The following is a 17,009-nucleotide window of genomic DNA, read 5'->3' on the forward strand; positions in this document are numbered from 1 at the left end:
CCTCTGGGGCAGTTCCTTCACCAGGGGTAAGATCAGTTCCCTGAGGAGGCTGATCCTTTCCTAAAGTCTGGTGGGAGGGAGATTTCTCTTCCTCCTCCATGCTCTCTGTTTGTGTGGAGTGGTCCATAGTTTCAGGCTTCACAACACGTGAATCAGTTTGAGTTTGGGCTGTGGCCATCACAGCCCCACCAACCTTTTCAGGAAGGGACTCAGTTTGGGTATGGGCTGTTACCATCACAACCCTGCTAACCTGTTCAGGGAAGGAATCTGCTTGAGATTGGGCTAAGCCTGGCACAGCCCTCCTGACCTGTTCAGGGTGGACATCTTGGATTGGGGCTGTGGCCATCACAGCCCCACTAACCTTTCCATGGAGATTTACCATTTTAGAATGGGTTTCTTGCTCTACCTCAGCCCAGGCTGAGATCTCTAAATCATTCCCCAGTAGACAATCTATAGGCAAGTTTGATGACACTGCCACTCTCTTGGGGCCAGTAACACCTCCCCAGCTGAGATTTACCACTGCCATGGGATGATCTTTCTGCACTCCATCAATGTTGATCACCTGGTATGTGGTTCCAGGTAAAACTTGCCTTTAGGGGACTAGACTCTCAGTCACCATGGTGATGCTAGCCCCTGTGTCTCTGAAGGCCTCAACTTTCAGACCATTGATGAGGGGCTCCTGTCTGTACTTGTCCAAAGTGTTGGGACAAGCAGTGAAGTTGGCAAACCCCATGCCATTTTCACAGACAAGAGTAGCTGTGGTAGGGGACCTAGTTAGGCCAGAGTACACCTGTGTTCCCTGTGTTCCCAAAGTAAACCCAGACAAATTCTTGGGGGCACTCCCACCACCTGGGGGATTACTACTAATAGTAACCTGGCGGAATATTCTCCTTTTTGTTGGCCTTAGGGCAACTGCTGTCAGTCTTCCAATGGCCAGGCTTTTCACAAGCATGACAATAAGGCTTTTTCTGGGTAGAGGAAGTGTCTTGGGACCCACCCCCATCCTTGGAGTTTTGAGGCCCTGGGGAAGTCTTGTCTTTAGATTTATCCCCACCTTTTTCTTGAGGCTTCGTAGACTCCTTCTTCTGGTCATTACCCTGATTTCTAGGCCTAATCCTGGTTCTGACCCATTTGTCTGCCCTCTTACCAAATTCTTGTGGAGAGGTCAGATCTGAGTCTACCAGGTGCTGGTGTAAAAGCTGGTTTTGACAATTACTAAGGATCTGCTCCCTCATAATCAAATTATACAATCCTGTAAATCATGTACTTTGCTGCCATGCAACCAACCTTCCAGAGCCTTAGTAGCACAATCTACAAAATCAGTCCAGTCCTGTGTCTGTGTCTTCTGGGTGTCTCTGAACATTAACCTGTACTGTTCAGTGGTTAAGCCAAACCCATCAATTAGAGCACTCTTCAGGCCAGTGTAGTTCTTTGCATCCTCCTGTCTAACAGTGAGGAGCTTGTCCCTTCCTTTTTCTGAAAAGGAGAGCCACAAGATTGCTGCCCACTGATCCTGAGGAACCTGCTGTACCATGCAGGCTCTCTCAATAGCAGTTATCCATTTGTGGATATCATCCCCATCTCTGTAGGGGGCACAATCTTACTCAGGTTTCTACTATCATAGGACTAGTCTTTATCCTTAGGGATATTGCTGCCACCAGTGGAATCTAATCCACACAACTTTTGCTCCCTTGCCAAAGCAAGTCAGCTTGGGCCAGGGCTATCTCTTCCTTCTTTATCTGAAGTTGGGCAGCTCTCATCCTAGCCTCATGTTCCATTCTCTGGGGGGAAGTCATTCCCCTTTGAGATCCCCTAGAGGCATTAGACTGGTCAGATTCCTTGGAAGGAGATCTAACCCTTCTATTGCCAGGGTTAAGTCTACTATTGGGCCTGGAAAGGTGGACACCTTCTCCATTCCCATGTAGGCTTACGTTGGCCTGGTTCAATATTCTAATTTGAACCTGGTCATCCCCCCCTTGGCCATCTGACTCATCTCCATCCTCATCCTCGTCTACCTTTGCAGGATCAACTTCTGGGACATCAATGTTATCAGGGGGGTTTCCCTCTCCTACCTTACTTGAAGGACCTGTAGCAGATTCCTTCTCAAGATCAGCTTTCTCTAGGATTGCTATAAGGATAGGGATGGTGGGGTTGTGACCCCTTTTCAGCCCCCTTGAAGAGCATAGGGCACTCAAGTCCTTGTGGCTGAGTTTTTCATAACTGGATGGTCCCTTTGGAGGGTCACCCACAGGTAGAGAGTTTGATGCCTCACCTGTGCCAGGCATGACTAGTGAGGTGTAAGTGGTGCACTTACCTTTACTAAGTGTTTTCCTACTGGAACCTTGCTAATGAGTTGTAGTCAGGGTGTGCTACTCCCTTTTGTCTACAACTACTAAGTTCAGTAGAACTTAAGTATGTTAAGCTTTTGTTTTATATGTACCTATAGTACTTAATGTGATCTTTCAAATGATATAAGATTACAGTTGGTAAAACAACAGCAAATTCAAATCCCACCGCTGCCACCAATGTGAGAAGTTGGCCTGATGTATGATGTCCACAGTTCTGTGGGCACCCTGTATCAGTCCAAACAATCACTTATGGTGGTGGTTGTAAAGTCAACCTTATATACAAGTTATCCTAGGGGTAGCATGGACTAAGCAGTCTTAGGCTAAACTCAAGAGGGCATGTGAAGCCAGCTGTTTTACCATATGCAATCCTGTAATATCAAATGAAAGGGCACCACACAAGTTATATATTATAAAAATATATGTATTTATTACTAGAATAATCCTCTGTACTCTTTATGAGTGCAGAGGCACAAGCGTTTAAACAAAAGCACAGTTAAACATGCACAATTTTGGATAGGCCCAGTGGCCACTCAACCCATATACTAAAATAGTGGTATAAGTACCACCTCTCGAACAATGGTAAGGCCTAGGGCGTTGTGAATCGCTGGGACTACTCGGGACTAGCAGTGATGAAGTCGGGAGAGGCCCGCGGGACACGGGTGCAGTGCCTAAAGCACAGGCATGCACCAATGCAAAGTCAATGGCGCGTAAAAGTTATCGAGTTACTGTTTTGGAAGTCTTCCGACTGGAATAGAATTACCCCACTTTAAACTAGGACACTAGAGGTGTAAACCACTACAGGAGCACTGGTGTTAGATCGTTACCTCACCCACAGGAAGCGGGTGCATAGGGCCCAAAGTGTGTCGGGTTTCGTCGTGGAGATCTATGGAGCCTGGAGATGAAGATGCTGCAGGCGGCCAGGAGAGAAGAGTCCGGTTGGATCCAAGGGTGGATCGAATATGTAGAGTACCTGAAAACAGAGGGGACAGAGTCTGGGTCACTAGCCAGTGACCAGGATGGAACCAGGAGGGAACCAGGCGATGTCGGGCGCAATCAGGTGGTTGTTGTGAAGCTTGTCTCTGCTGCCACGTGGACTCGGGGGCATCGACGATGACCAGGAGTGGATCACGAGCTGTCCCACAAAGGCTCTCGCTGTCGGCGGTGTCGGCTTCCGGATCAGAGTTAACAGGCCTTGGCAAATGCAACCCACGCAGGACTCGAAGATCGCGTCTTACTCGGACCAGCAAGGTCAGAGCGGTGGCTCCTTTTCAGGGGAGGGAGGGCCAGTCTGGCGCAACTAGACTAGCAGTGTAAATTTTAAGGTTCGTCGGTTCTGGGGTCACTAGCCAACAGGCAAGCGACCGGACCAACGTGTCGAGCAGTAAAATGCAAAAAGGCCCCCCGCAGCACTCGATGAGTGTGGAGGGGAGATCTTCGGTGCACAAGCTGCTCGGGGCTTCTCAAACCCCAATGCACAGCTATGAGGGTGCCTTGGAAGCTGCACGGTCAGCACTTCACAGTCTTTTCAAAATGGCCGGCTCCACGCTTCACGTCGCCTCCACGGGTCTCAGATTCGCTGGGACTGTGGATCAGGCTGTTAGAAGTGAGGGAAGCTGGGTCTTGTTGATCTCTGTTGCTCGAGTTCCGGCGGGAACTGCAACAAAGCAAACCGTTGGGCGTTGGATGGTACCTGTTTGCACAGGGTGGTCACTCCTTGACCACAAGGGAGATTCTTCAGTCTTCCACGTCGAGTGGGATGTCGAAGGGTCCAGAGTTCTGTATCAAAGTTTTGTTCAGGATAATCTAATGCTCCTGGGCACAGCTCCTACCTTTATTCCAAATCAAGGGGCTGGATTACCTGCTAGGTCCCTCCTATGGGTGGGACCCAGGAAGGGGGTGGTTACACCCCTTTCCCTTTGTCCAGTTTCACGCCAGAGCTGGGACTGGAGTGTCCCAAGACCGGTTTGAACTGGACTATGCATGGGAGGCCTTGTGCTCCCCAGGCAGTGTCTAGTTTCATTCAACCCTCCCTGCTACAATCCACTATCTCCTGTCTGGGGTGGTGTAACACCTCCCTGTGACGGGATACCATTTGTCCAGGCCTCCCCTGCCGGAGTTTTGGTCAGCAGCAGGAGGCCAGACTCGTGTCTGTGGCAGCAGCATCCATTTTGTGATGCTGGGGCTCTGGTTAGATTTAACCGCGTTTAAGTAAAGTAACATGTCTTCACCCTCTAGAAGGGTGGAATGCTACCCCCTTCGCCAGGACTGGCGAGGGGGTAGTATTCCAAAGCGTATGACACCTTACACAACATGTTTTGATAAAGCCAAACCAAAGTTAGCAAGTAACCGCGAGGATTATAATGCACTTAGGCGTATATGGTACAGCAATATCGCGGAACAGCTAAGGGAGTTGGTCCCGACAGCTGCAGACAGGCTCAGCTCATGCTAGAGCACCATCTCACATAAAACCAAGCACTCTGCCTCCAGGATTGATAAGGCCTGCCATAGGAGTGACTTATAGGTGTGTATGTGTCCAGCTATAGGTTCAGATACAGGTATACTATATCTATGCAAGGGGTGATTACACGACCTTGCCCCAGCTGAGTGATCAGCCAGTTGTGTCAGTTTGGATAGCCAGCCAGGGGTGGCAAAAGATATGCTGCAGCCCCTGGAAGGCCTTGGATACACCTATGCCCTGGGTACCTATGGTACACTGTACAGGGGCTGATAAGGTGACCCAATGTCCAATTGGAGATGTACCTAGGGTACATGGAGTCCATTTTACAGAGAGAGCAGATAGCCTGGGACCCTGATTAGCAGGATCCCAGGCCAACTAAGTCGAAAACCAGCTAAACACTAGGCAAAAAATCTTGGGTAACCATAGTCAGGTATCCACCTTCCTACAACATTTATCCAGAAAAGAATGCTCCTGTTGTCTGTAATAAACAAGTTTATACAGTCATACATTGCTGGTCAAACAGCGAAAATGAGCAAAAGTATGCAAACAAATTTGTGCAGCCATGTTAAGTTAAATAAATGCCCAATAAAATAATACAAGTTTTGTAAAAACAAACCAATGTAGCCGTGCGTGCTTCCACAAGAAGATCTTTAAGTATGCATAGATTAGTTAAATGGAGTCTAATGCACCTGTTGAGCGGGAGGTGTAGTACTGTCCACGCGCAAATTTCAAGGGACTGCTTGTTTATGTGCCCTGACACCGCGAGCTGCACAGGTGCTGCTGATAGGGATTTAAGATGCCGCCATGTGCACAGAGCTGTGCCATCACTGACAAGATTCGCTCCAGCCCGAGGCCTGCAGAGATCCTTCCAGACGCGGAATGACAGCCTCTGATAATCGCACGACTCAGAAGCATCAAGCCTGAGTTTGCTGAATTATAATACATCTCTGTGGTAATCACGCGATAAGGTTAAACATAGCTACGCAGCAAAAGACAGGAAACGCTGAGGCGGCTATGATCGTATGTGCTTTGCTAGTGAAGCCACATGAGGTGTGCTTTGGTCTAGACAAGCCCACCGAGATTTGGGGCAGAATTCCAATTACGTTAGAAAAAAAACGAATGTCAGTATTTAGCAACAGAACAGCGAAAATGAGGATTTCAATTCAAAAGTCCGGAGAGTTTAATTTGTCAGCTTACACTGTGGAAACAATTTAAGCGGGACACTTCAAATTTTTAAAAGAAATCGGTAGAGTTTTGTATTCGTCAACTTGTGGAGAATTTTTAAGTGGGGTAAAATGAACTTAAAATATTATGGGGCAAATTTAGATGCGGAAAAATGTGTGAAGGCAGAGATGTTAATTAAAGGAAAAGCTATTGGGGAAAAAGCTGCCGGGAAATGCTCTCAGCATTGCAGGGGCGGGGTGCACATTCCTTTGAAGTGAGAGCACGGCCTTGCGGCCGTGAAAGTGAACATGCAGGGGTGAGGCTGATGGCTTTGATGTGGACGCGCTGTGAAGGCAGAGATGTTAATTAAAGGAAAAGCTATTGGGGGAAAAGCGGCCGGGAAATGCTCTCGGCATTGCGGGGGCGGGTTGCGCATTCCTTTGAAGTGAGAGCACGGCCTCGTGGCCGTGAAAGTGAAACTGCAGGGGTGAGGCTGATGGCTTTGATGTGGACGCGCGTTCCGCACCATTGCACCACACGAACTGTCCAAAATCCGCGATGGTTTCAGACCTTGGTTTGCCCTCAATACTCTTGTCTAATAACCGTTGCGGGATTAATAGGCAGGACCTAAAAACGTCATGGCCGATCCCAATGACTTAAACAATCTACGTCATTTACGGGAGCTGCATTGGCTGCCAGTGAAGCAGCGTGTCCAGTTTTAGGCCATCACCCTGGTTCATCGAGCTCTGTATGGACCAGGTCCTATGTATCTTAGGAAACGCTTTGCATTTTATGTCTCTAACCGTCCCCTGTGATCTGCCCCTCTGCGTCGGGTGATTGTCCCGCGCTTTCATAGAGTCCGCTTGGGAGGTCAATCACTGTCGGTAAAGGCCGCTGCAGCTTGGAACCTGCTCCCCTCGGCGCTTCAGTCGACCCAGGAGTTCCATCTCTTCAAAAAACTGCTTAAAACGCATCTGTTTAGCCAGTCTACCTAACATTCCTTTCATCTGCTTCAATTCACCCGCGCCAGGACACTCTTGAGTATTTGCGCGCGTTAGAAAAATGCTATATCATATCATATCATATCTCCAACCCTCCTTTCTTATCCAAGGCCCTGGAAAAATGTGTCCTGCTTCAACTGAACAAATATATTGACTCTTTCAATCTCTTGGACGCTTTACAATCTGGCTTTAGAAAGGGCTGCAGCACTGAAACTGCAATGCTCTACATCATTGACGACATCTATGGTTCCATTGATAAGAGTGAATCTTCCCTTCTCATTCTACTTGACCTATCTGCTGCCTTTGATACAGTTAACCATTTAACTTTACTCAATACTCTCAAAGAACATTTTGGCTTGGGTGGTGACATACTCAAGTGGTTCACCTCATATTTCCAACACAGAACCCAACAAATTAAAGTCGATAATTGCCTTTCTGAACCTCAGCCTATCACCTTGGGTGTACCCCAGGGCTCTATTCTCTCTCCCACTCTATTCAACCTCTTCATGGAACCCTCACACTTATTCTTAAACAAGCGGGACTCAGCTACCACCTATATGCTGACAATACACAACTCTATTACAGAATCAAATCCCATGATGACGTCTTACATCTAAATGACACTCCGACTAAGATACAAATGTGGTTCCATTATAACCACCTAAAACTAAACCCTAAAAAACTGAAATCATTTTATTCTCTCCTAAAAATGACCCGCTCCGTATCCAAAACTGGATATCTGACATTAATGCTCTCAACTGCTCTCTCACCATTTCGAACTCAGTCAAGTCCCTTCGCATCAGCAATGACCAGAACCTCAGTCTTACTCCCCACATAAAAAACTCAGCCAAAGGTGCTCTCTTCACACTGCATCTTCTTTAAAAAAATCAAACCCTTTATTCCTGCTGATGACTTTAAGTCAGTAGTACAAGCTTTGGTCTTGTCCAAAATTGATTACGGTAACGCCATGCTAGATGGAACTCCTAAAATCGACCTAGCCTCTCTCAAATCGATCCTTAACCATGCCGCTAGGCTAATCTCTGACTACAAACGTTTTGATCACATCCCCCCCGTTCTCAAACACCTGAAATGGCTTTCCGATCAATGGCAGATCTACCTACAAGACTGCTTGCATCACTCACAAAGCCCTCCACCAAAATACCCCTTCCTACCTTTCGGACAAACTCCACAAAGCAGGTTGCTCTAGAACTTTGAGGAGCACCAACACACTTGTACTAGTCCCTCCTTTATGCAAAAAGAAATCAACAAAATCTTTCCTTGGTAATGCGTCCACCATCTGGAATGCCCTTCCCAAAGATTTACGTTGCAATCCCTCCTACGACTGCTTCAAAAAAGACATCAAGATGCTCCTTCTCAACAAATACTGGGGTTCTTAATTTATTGTTTCATTGTTCATTAATTTTTCTTTCGTCCTTAATGGTCATTATCTACTCCCTTGCTCTTCCTTTGTTTCTCCCTTCCCAGCAACCGCCTTCCCCCTCTCCCCTTATTTTTTATCAATTACCTCTTTATTAGATCTCTCTCCCGCTCCCCCTCTCCGCTCTTACTCTGCAATTGCTTCCCCCATCCAGTCCCCCTTCCTTAATCTGCTATTTTCTTCTCTGTTCTACCTATATTAGTACTCTTTCCCAAATTTTCCAAAGTGCCCGCCTCATTACCTAACTGTATTATTATTCTGTTTTTGGAACTATGTTGTGTCCAATATGTTGTAAAGCGCTCTGATACTCTTGGGTCCGGCCAGCGCTATATAAAACCCTTTAAATAAATAAATAAATAAAATCGTTACGAGTGGCTAATTCTGATCCCTGCACAAACCACTGTTTGAGCGGGGATCAGAATTACAAGTGATGCGGACTTTAGCACACTCTGTAATTACTGGGTGAGATAATTGCCCCCCGCCCCATTCAATTTTGTCAGACCAAACTTGCCGGAATTTAACAGTGGACTAACGACTGGTAAATAATGATCAGGTCATGCATATTTTAATTCAGTAAGCAGTAAAATCCGCAAGGTATTACTTTATTGGGAAAATTCTGGTTTTAGTGCTAATTATTGCATCAGTTGGTACATAAATATCCCACCCTTCTGCAGGCCACTGAGTGCTTAATTTGAGCCTGTGGTTTCCGGTGCTTGGCACCAGCACTTCATTGTCAACATTGGCACTTGTGACAGTCTGCCACAAGGTGGCCTGGTCTAGCTAATTTAGAGATGAGCACTACAACAGGTAAATATTAATTCAATATAGACTATTACCTGCTGCTCAAGCCATTTGTATAGATTTGGAGGCCTCAAATAGTCCGAACTATCACAATTGTGTGATGGTTAGTAATTGTGTTGTAGCTATAATTGGCAGCATTGCAGGGGCAATGTGTTATGAAAGTTGCAGTGGTCTCCTGCCCTGGCATGTATTTATTTTTTTTACAAATTATGCACTGATGCTACTCTTGGGGCCAGATGTACAATCACCAGGGTTTGCGACTCACAAATTGCAATTTTTAACAGCTCGCAATTTGCGAGTCACAAAACTTGATGCACAGCAGTGTCTGAGACACTATTTGCGATTGCCAAATGGGTCGCAACGGACCTGCCTCATTAATATTCACGTGACAGGTCGCCATTTGCGAACCATTGCGAATGGCCGGCACTCAGAGGGATGGTGGCCTGTTGGGGTCAGCAGACCATCATGTCTGTGACTCCTTTTTAAATAAAGCATTTTTTAATGCACCCATTTTCCTTAAATGAAAACGGGATGCTTTTCAAAAATAGAAATGAAAATTTTTCTTTTCATTTTTGTCAGAGTGGGCAGTGGTCAGTGGGATCAGTGCCTGCTCTGAAAAAATATTCAGAATGGAGAAGGGGTCCCTTTGGGACCCCTTCTGTTTGCAAATGCTTACCACCAATTTGGAATTGGTGGTAAACTGTCAATGTTTTGTGACCCCATTCATGGTCGTAAAACGTATACCAATACAACTCGCTATTAAGAGGGGAAGCCCTTGGCATGCCCCTTCTTAATAGCTACTCGCAACCCCTATCTTGCGAGTCAGTTAAAGATCACTGACTCGCAAACTAGGGTTAGTACATTTGAAACTGCATTTTACTGGTCATAAACGTCCAATTGGTTGTATGCGAATAGTAAAATGCATCGTATATCTGGCCCTTCTTGAGTTATGATTATGCAAGCCTGTTAGTTTAACTTGCGCATTTAAAACTGCTTTTGGAATTCACAAACGTCTGTATTTCCCGAGTTAAAGGATTTAGTCACCCCCATTTTTTTCAAGTACATCAATCTACCCACAAAGATGAGGAGAGAGTGTTCCAGGCCTGGGATGCCCTGTAGATATGAGCACAGTCAGAAAATTGAACATATTTGTGGGTATTCACAAACAAAAGGGTGGACATTTAGCGGAGGCCAGGGCAGGAGTGTTCTCATCCAAGCATTTGAACTAACAGGGTGTGGGGGGGGGGGGGGGGTGAAAAGAGTAGAGGGCATCCACATAATTAGTAAGGTGTCGTGGTGTACCAGAGAATTCTCCATTAAGAAAAATCTTTTCTCCTTGGCAAAGCAAAAAAAACGGGTGTGCAATTGCATAACTGCAAAGGGATTTCTCCATGCGCAATGTACAATGAGCATAAGGAAGTGTCTTCGTATACTTGCAATTGCTTGTTGACAAAACTTTTCTAAGAGTATGCCTGGAAACCTGGAGATATTGCTGCCATCCATGAGGAACCTAGGATCTCTCTGCAAATTCCATTTTCTGAGTTTGCATCTTACAAATTCGGTTGTTGAATTTCCAGTATTTCATAATTCAGCCTTGTTTCTTTGTGCAGTGCATGTGTGCTTACAATATTCTTATGCCCAGTGAGGAGTTTTTCTATAGAGCGAGAGAGACACAAAGACTGATTGTGCTTGTGCATGATAAAAAATATGCAACATGCGTACAAATGCACATGTTTATCTCAAGCCGATCTTCAGTCAGGCTCTGCGCGTCTGACGTGTGCTAGTTCCCGCCTTTTCCCATCCGCTCAGTGAAATGCCGCGCCCACCCTTCCTTACCCCGGCACCTCCTAGCCGCTCTCATCTGATATCGCCCCTTCCTCCCAATCTAACCCTGAGATCGCTTGCTAGTTATAATGACAACCATTCTTCTTAGTCCCTGCCGTGTCAGAACACTATAAATTCCCTTCCAAATCCCTGCCCTGAAATAAGCGAAAACGAAAGGAGGGACATACATTTTGTGGCTAACTAAAGTCACATCTCGGATACCCACAATTATTATCACTAAACAGTTTTTGGTAGATGCAGGGTTCGTATTTATGTGCATTTTTTGCTCTCGTGTGGAGAATGCTTGCATCCAACACAAGTCTATCGCTGCACAGGCAACGCTTGGCTGCCGCTGTTCACGCACCGCGTTCACCGCCCTGAACAGTGGTCTTCATACATGTGCCACTAATAAATGAGAAATACACATAAACTAAGTATGTGCTCCTTATCAGCTGCCCATTATTATTTACAGGAAGTGAACAAAATTTCAGTGCTAATGTTTTATATGTTATTTATTGTCAGTCCAGACAATTATTGATAAATGGAGACAGTAGGTAACCAATGATAGGGCCTTAAGCATGAATGAGCGGTAAATGTATAAATGGAAAGCGTTTGATAAGCCAACATATCATTTGAATCAATTATGCAAATGAAGCTGTAACAAGAGGGAAAAAATTCTTGCTGATCCCTCCGACCCAACATGCAGAATTTTGATTGGCACCTTATGAATCACAAGTGCATTCACAGAAGAGCCTGCAAATATCTCTGCATTAAGATAACACAATACTCCACTCCTGTCAGCAAACAAACACCTATGCACGTGAGCCAAATGAAGCTGACAGTCTGTAGTCAAGAATGCTCATCCCTGGAGCACACACCAAGAAAGTTGCACTAGGATCACAAGTAACTTGATTTAAGATAAAGCGTAGGTACTTATTTGTGGTGTTTCCTGTAAGTGCCACGTGGTGCCTTGCTCTTTTGTACACAGTACAACAAACACATGGGAAAAAAGGAAGACATGAAAGCATAGGTACGTAAAGCTGTGAGTAAATGAAGTACTGGTAGTAATAAAAGAGGAAGGGTTCTTTAGTGTGTTCAGACTGGCTATTTGACTGTGGTAGGTCTATTTCGATGCTGGGAGGTTAGAAGTTGGCATGATGTGGTCAAAGTCAAATGGTACTTGCGTGTTGTCTGGTTTTTGTTCAGTGATATCGTCCTTATTAAATTACAACCTACGGTCACAATTCAATTGAATACTTCCTAGAAGAGGTCAATTTTGTCATTATTCTGAAGATTAGGTAGTTCGGTTGAGCTCGCAAGGACGAACTGAGTGTTCTTTGGGTTCTGGGCCAATTACACACACCGTTCTGCAGCCATGTTTAATTATGTTGGCAGATGGCCTGAGACATCCAAGAAGTGAGGAAAAATACCTAAAAATGCTTCTTCTCTGGTGTTTAGTGCCACCATGACTAGTCTAATTTGTGGAAGTTGAATCGCCTCTATTGAAGAGTATGAGGGCAAGTGAATTTTGAAATTCCACGAAGCTCTATTTTAGAGCTTCCCACCAGGTTTGGGTAGTACAGAATGAGCTGAAACGTTATGTGCCTGGTCCTATGTTTTCAATTTTGCTGGAGAAAGCATAGTCCCAATGAAAATGTTAGCAATAGCCGTAATGTACTGATGGTGCTAGATTCAGTTATAGGCTAAAGGTTGATATGTTGAACGGCAACTAGGACAAATCATAACTAAGGTGAAATCAAAAAGTTTACATTCTTTTTTCCCGAAGTAATTATGAACCTTCAATGTGCATCTAGATGTTTAAACCACTTCAGGAATTCTTTCAGTTCATTTTCCAAGTGTAGAAAATGCTCTTTTTAGAAGTGGATCTTGTCCTTAAAGAAAGAAACCCACTCTCAGACCACCAAACTTGGGTCTACTCTGGGAGATGCGTCAAAACTGCCCTAATTTCCTTTTGGGACAACTTGAAGACTTTAGTGGACAGGAGTAGAGTCACCACAGTTCTTCCACAGGATCTGTATGTTGCATTCAACCCAGGCAAATGTATTCCCTTCTGGCAGACCTGAGGATCTTGGCATTAAAAGAAGTATCCTTGATTGCATCTTCTCCTATCTCTCTGACGAATCCACAATCACCATTTCCCCTTTTCACCTTTCAATATCAATGTGGTCATACCCCCAGACCTTTACTATCTCAACATGCATCTTCAAAACTTACTTCATTCCACAATCAGATCTCATCAAATCCTTAATTCTACCATGCTCATCAACACAGGCAGCACTCAGGCCCTCTTAAAGCTTCATCAGACTTGCCTCACTGTATTCCGCTCTGCAGCCCACCTAGCAGTTGGTGAGGCAGGTGGGACCGCTGAGGATTGCAGGTGTGAAAGGAAGTTGAGCTTCAATCTGCACATTTTCACTGGAGCAGCTCACACCCAGGTAATTTTCTGAAGCATGATGCGTCATGTTTCTCCTTCTGCTAGTCTCACCTTCGCACCAGATTCTGTGCCCCAGTAGCTTTGGGACCAGTAATTCAGTGGCATCGCTCCCACAGTGTTTCCGTACTAATTATCGTAATTTGTTTTGAAATATGCAGACACTGGGATATATGTAATTTCAAACCTTACAGAATTTTCCAGTATTGTATTTTCACGTTTTTTCATTTATTTCTTTTTTACTTGACTTCCTCCTATATGGTTCCAAGCTTCCTGTTTGCCTTTTAATAAGGATGCAAATGCCAGTTCCTCTCTGCCGCACAACACAGTCGCAGTGCTGTGTTTCTATTGGTTCATCACCCTGTCCTCCTCTTCGTTCCTATTGTTTGTTCATGTCAAGCTCTAGATCTAAGGTAACTTCTGCCCTGCTTACTTCAGGATGGTTTGAGCATTTTTCTGAACTGCACTTAGGTGGCACCCGCTGGAATCTTCAATAAAGTCTAGAGGACTGTATTTTTGCCTACTTCGCTTTTGGAGGATGTTTTATGTCTAACAGCTTTTTAATCCAGTTTTGGGATTCCTTTCTGAAACATCAACTTTTACACTAGAGAAATCTAATTCTAGATCAAGCAGTGGATGCTAAAAAATTACTTTAAATTCTATCCTACCAAAAAATGGTCCTGAGATTTAGGGATGGAAAACTATCAGTCCATGACCAGGAACTCGGTGCACTACCAGTGATTATTTAGCCTATAGCTCATCCGGACAGTTAATCAAGTCAAAAACATTGGGGCATATTAGATGTGCAGGACATCTAACCTGGGCTTCTATTGGAATTCTATAACGCATATTAGCAAGTCCATTATCACCGTTTTAGCGGTAGTTTCCTGCCGCTAAAACAGCGATAATTTTAACGAGGTTCTTGCTAAAATGCCCCCATGTTCTACACTATGGGAACTCTAAAAAAAGTATTTTCGTACCTAGCTTTCCTGCAGATTCTCTGGGCTACCATCCTTCCTTACCCTGCCTCATATGAATTGTGCATTCTTCACCTCGGGACCAGCTTCCTCTGCTACAGAAAAAGCAAAAACAATGATTTCCAGAATGCTACAAAAAAAACAACTTCTACACATCCATTTACAGGAACACATCTTATCTGCCCTCAAGTACTCTTCAGGCTTCCATTGTCAGATGCTGAGTCTTCAAGACTCCTTACATCGCTCACTTTGATGTTTTTTAGCAAGGGTTCCACATTTTATTCACATACATCTACAATAATATTCGCAGAAAAGAACCCTGCTGTCTAGACAGGCAGCAGATATATCATCCATATAAAAGAAACACATTGGTGGCACATTGTTCTCTGTACACCCAAAAAAAATTGAAATTAACTGCCGGCAAACACAGGAAATATCCAAGACGATCTGGTATCCAGGAAGGAAGCAGATACTTGAGTCTTCCCAAAATGACGCCACATTGAGAGAGCAACACTACTTATCATTAATAGAAAGGTTTGATGATGCTGAACTCAAGATCACAGTCATCTGAACCTGAAACAAACCCCCCTTGAAGATTGCTGGCACAATCCAAGGTACAACCATCTCTCATTCTCATTTGCCAGACTCTGGTCATAATTGCAGCAACTTGTTTGCAATAATATGCATTGAGCAGCCTCTGATAAACATTAACAGGAGCAAAACACTACCCACATAGGCCACACTATTCATGGAGTTTCTCTCCAGCCACATACTAGCATCTATTAGACTATGCATAATGTTTCTTATTCCTTCTGCTTCACAAGTTGCACAGGCACTGCGAAAATAATTTAAAAGCAGCGTTCTCGTCTTCACCATGACATCCTACGCTATTGATATGGATCACATACCAACATCAAAGCACTTCTGCTGACCGTCAGTAAATGTTCTTTGGCACATTTCCAGTGCTGTGAAGTGCTGTTTAATTTTACCTACAATAAAATAGTTTTGCCAGGCTCTGGGCAAAAGTGTTCCCATTGTTGTAGGTCTTATTTCCCAATGCACTTAGAGCCACTGGAACCAAGCTATAATTGGCTGATGAGGCATAACTAGGGCTGGTTGTGTTCTGGTTTAGGGAAAACCTGGCCTGTGCCCATTGGAGCTAGGTCAAGACTGTTTTGCATACGGCTGGGTCCAAACTGAAATGGCATGGTGTGCCAAAGAATGATGGACTGGGATGTGGCCCTGAGTAATTATCAGTGGCTGAGATTCATTCAAGCATTCCATCCACCACTTTTTGTATATTTTTTGCATATTTTTGTATGTCACTCTAAGTGGGATGGGTATGAACAGACATGGGTCCTATGCACCCTGGGTCACTCAAACCAAGCTATATCTGACTGATGAGCCCCAACTATGGCAAAAAAACAGTCCTGAATTGCTTGTGTTCCAGTTCAGGGAGGATCGGCCTTGGCAGTTCATTATGAACTGTCCCCAATGGAGCAGGGTCAAGACCGATTTGCATATGGCTGGGTCCAAACCTTGGTGGCATGGTGTGCAAAAGAACGATGGACTAGAATGTGCCTCTGTAAATGACCAGTGACTGGGACTAATCCAAGCATTCCCCCCTCCATTTTTTCTATACCTTGGTGCTTCTAAAGAACATATTCGTTAATGCAAGCTCAATACACTTCATGGTGACTCTAGCTGCGTCATTAAAATACCATTCTGATGGCTAATGTGTATTTCACAATGTTGCGCACTTAGAATTGCCTCTGACTACTGATGTTTGAATGAGTATGCGGAATGGAACACTTTTTCTTGTGATTAGAAAATGAATAAAAAAAAGTTTAAAAGCAATTGTCGCATAAAGAGGCTGCACTTGTAAATGATACTGGGAATTATTCTGTTTTTTTTTTAAAATATCCTTCTTCACTTCGAAAGTTAATCCCACGATTGTGCTTTCTGCCACTTTATGTGAGGATCTCGCCTATGTTCATTCCACCAATATGTTTGCAATTGGAATAACGACAAGACCAACAGGAGGAGGAGGGGGGGCTATTGGGGAACTGTTAACAATATTGCATTTTTACTGACGTCGTCTTATGCGGGAATGCTGATATCCCACACTGCTGTGTCTAACCTGTGAAAAGCAATTAATAGTACATTTACATACAAAAAAAGTTTGCATTCGGAATGATGATACTCGGTCAATAACCTTACATTAAAAATCAACGTAAACACTTTCAGAGATGTGATCAGCCCCATACCCCCAACAGACTCCCACTCACATAAGCACTCTTCTAATACCCATAAAACATTTGCACGCTGTACAGCACAAACCCTAACACAACCCTAAGCAGATGAACTAACTAGCACAATGACATGGATGAGGCACCCACTAACCCACTGCGGTACACCTCCCACACACAGGTGTAGTTGACAAGTCAGAATTACCTACCAAGCCTTTCGAAGGAAACACTAGGGAAATCCCAACCAGGGCCGGACTGGCCATAGAGGGCACCGGGCAGTTCCCCGGTAGGCAGCAG

This window comes from Lissotriton vulgaris, chromosome 4_1 (assembly GCF_964263255.1).
Source record: "Lissotriton vulgaris chromosome 4_1, aLisVul1.2, whole genome shotgun sequence".
Taxonomy (NCBI): Eukaryota; Metazoa; Chordata; class Amphibia; order Caudata; family Salamandridae; genus Lissotriton; species Lissotriton vulgaris.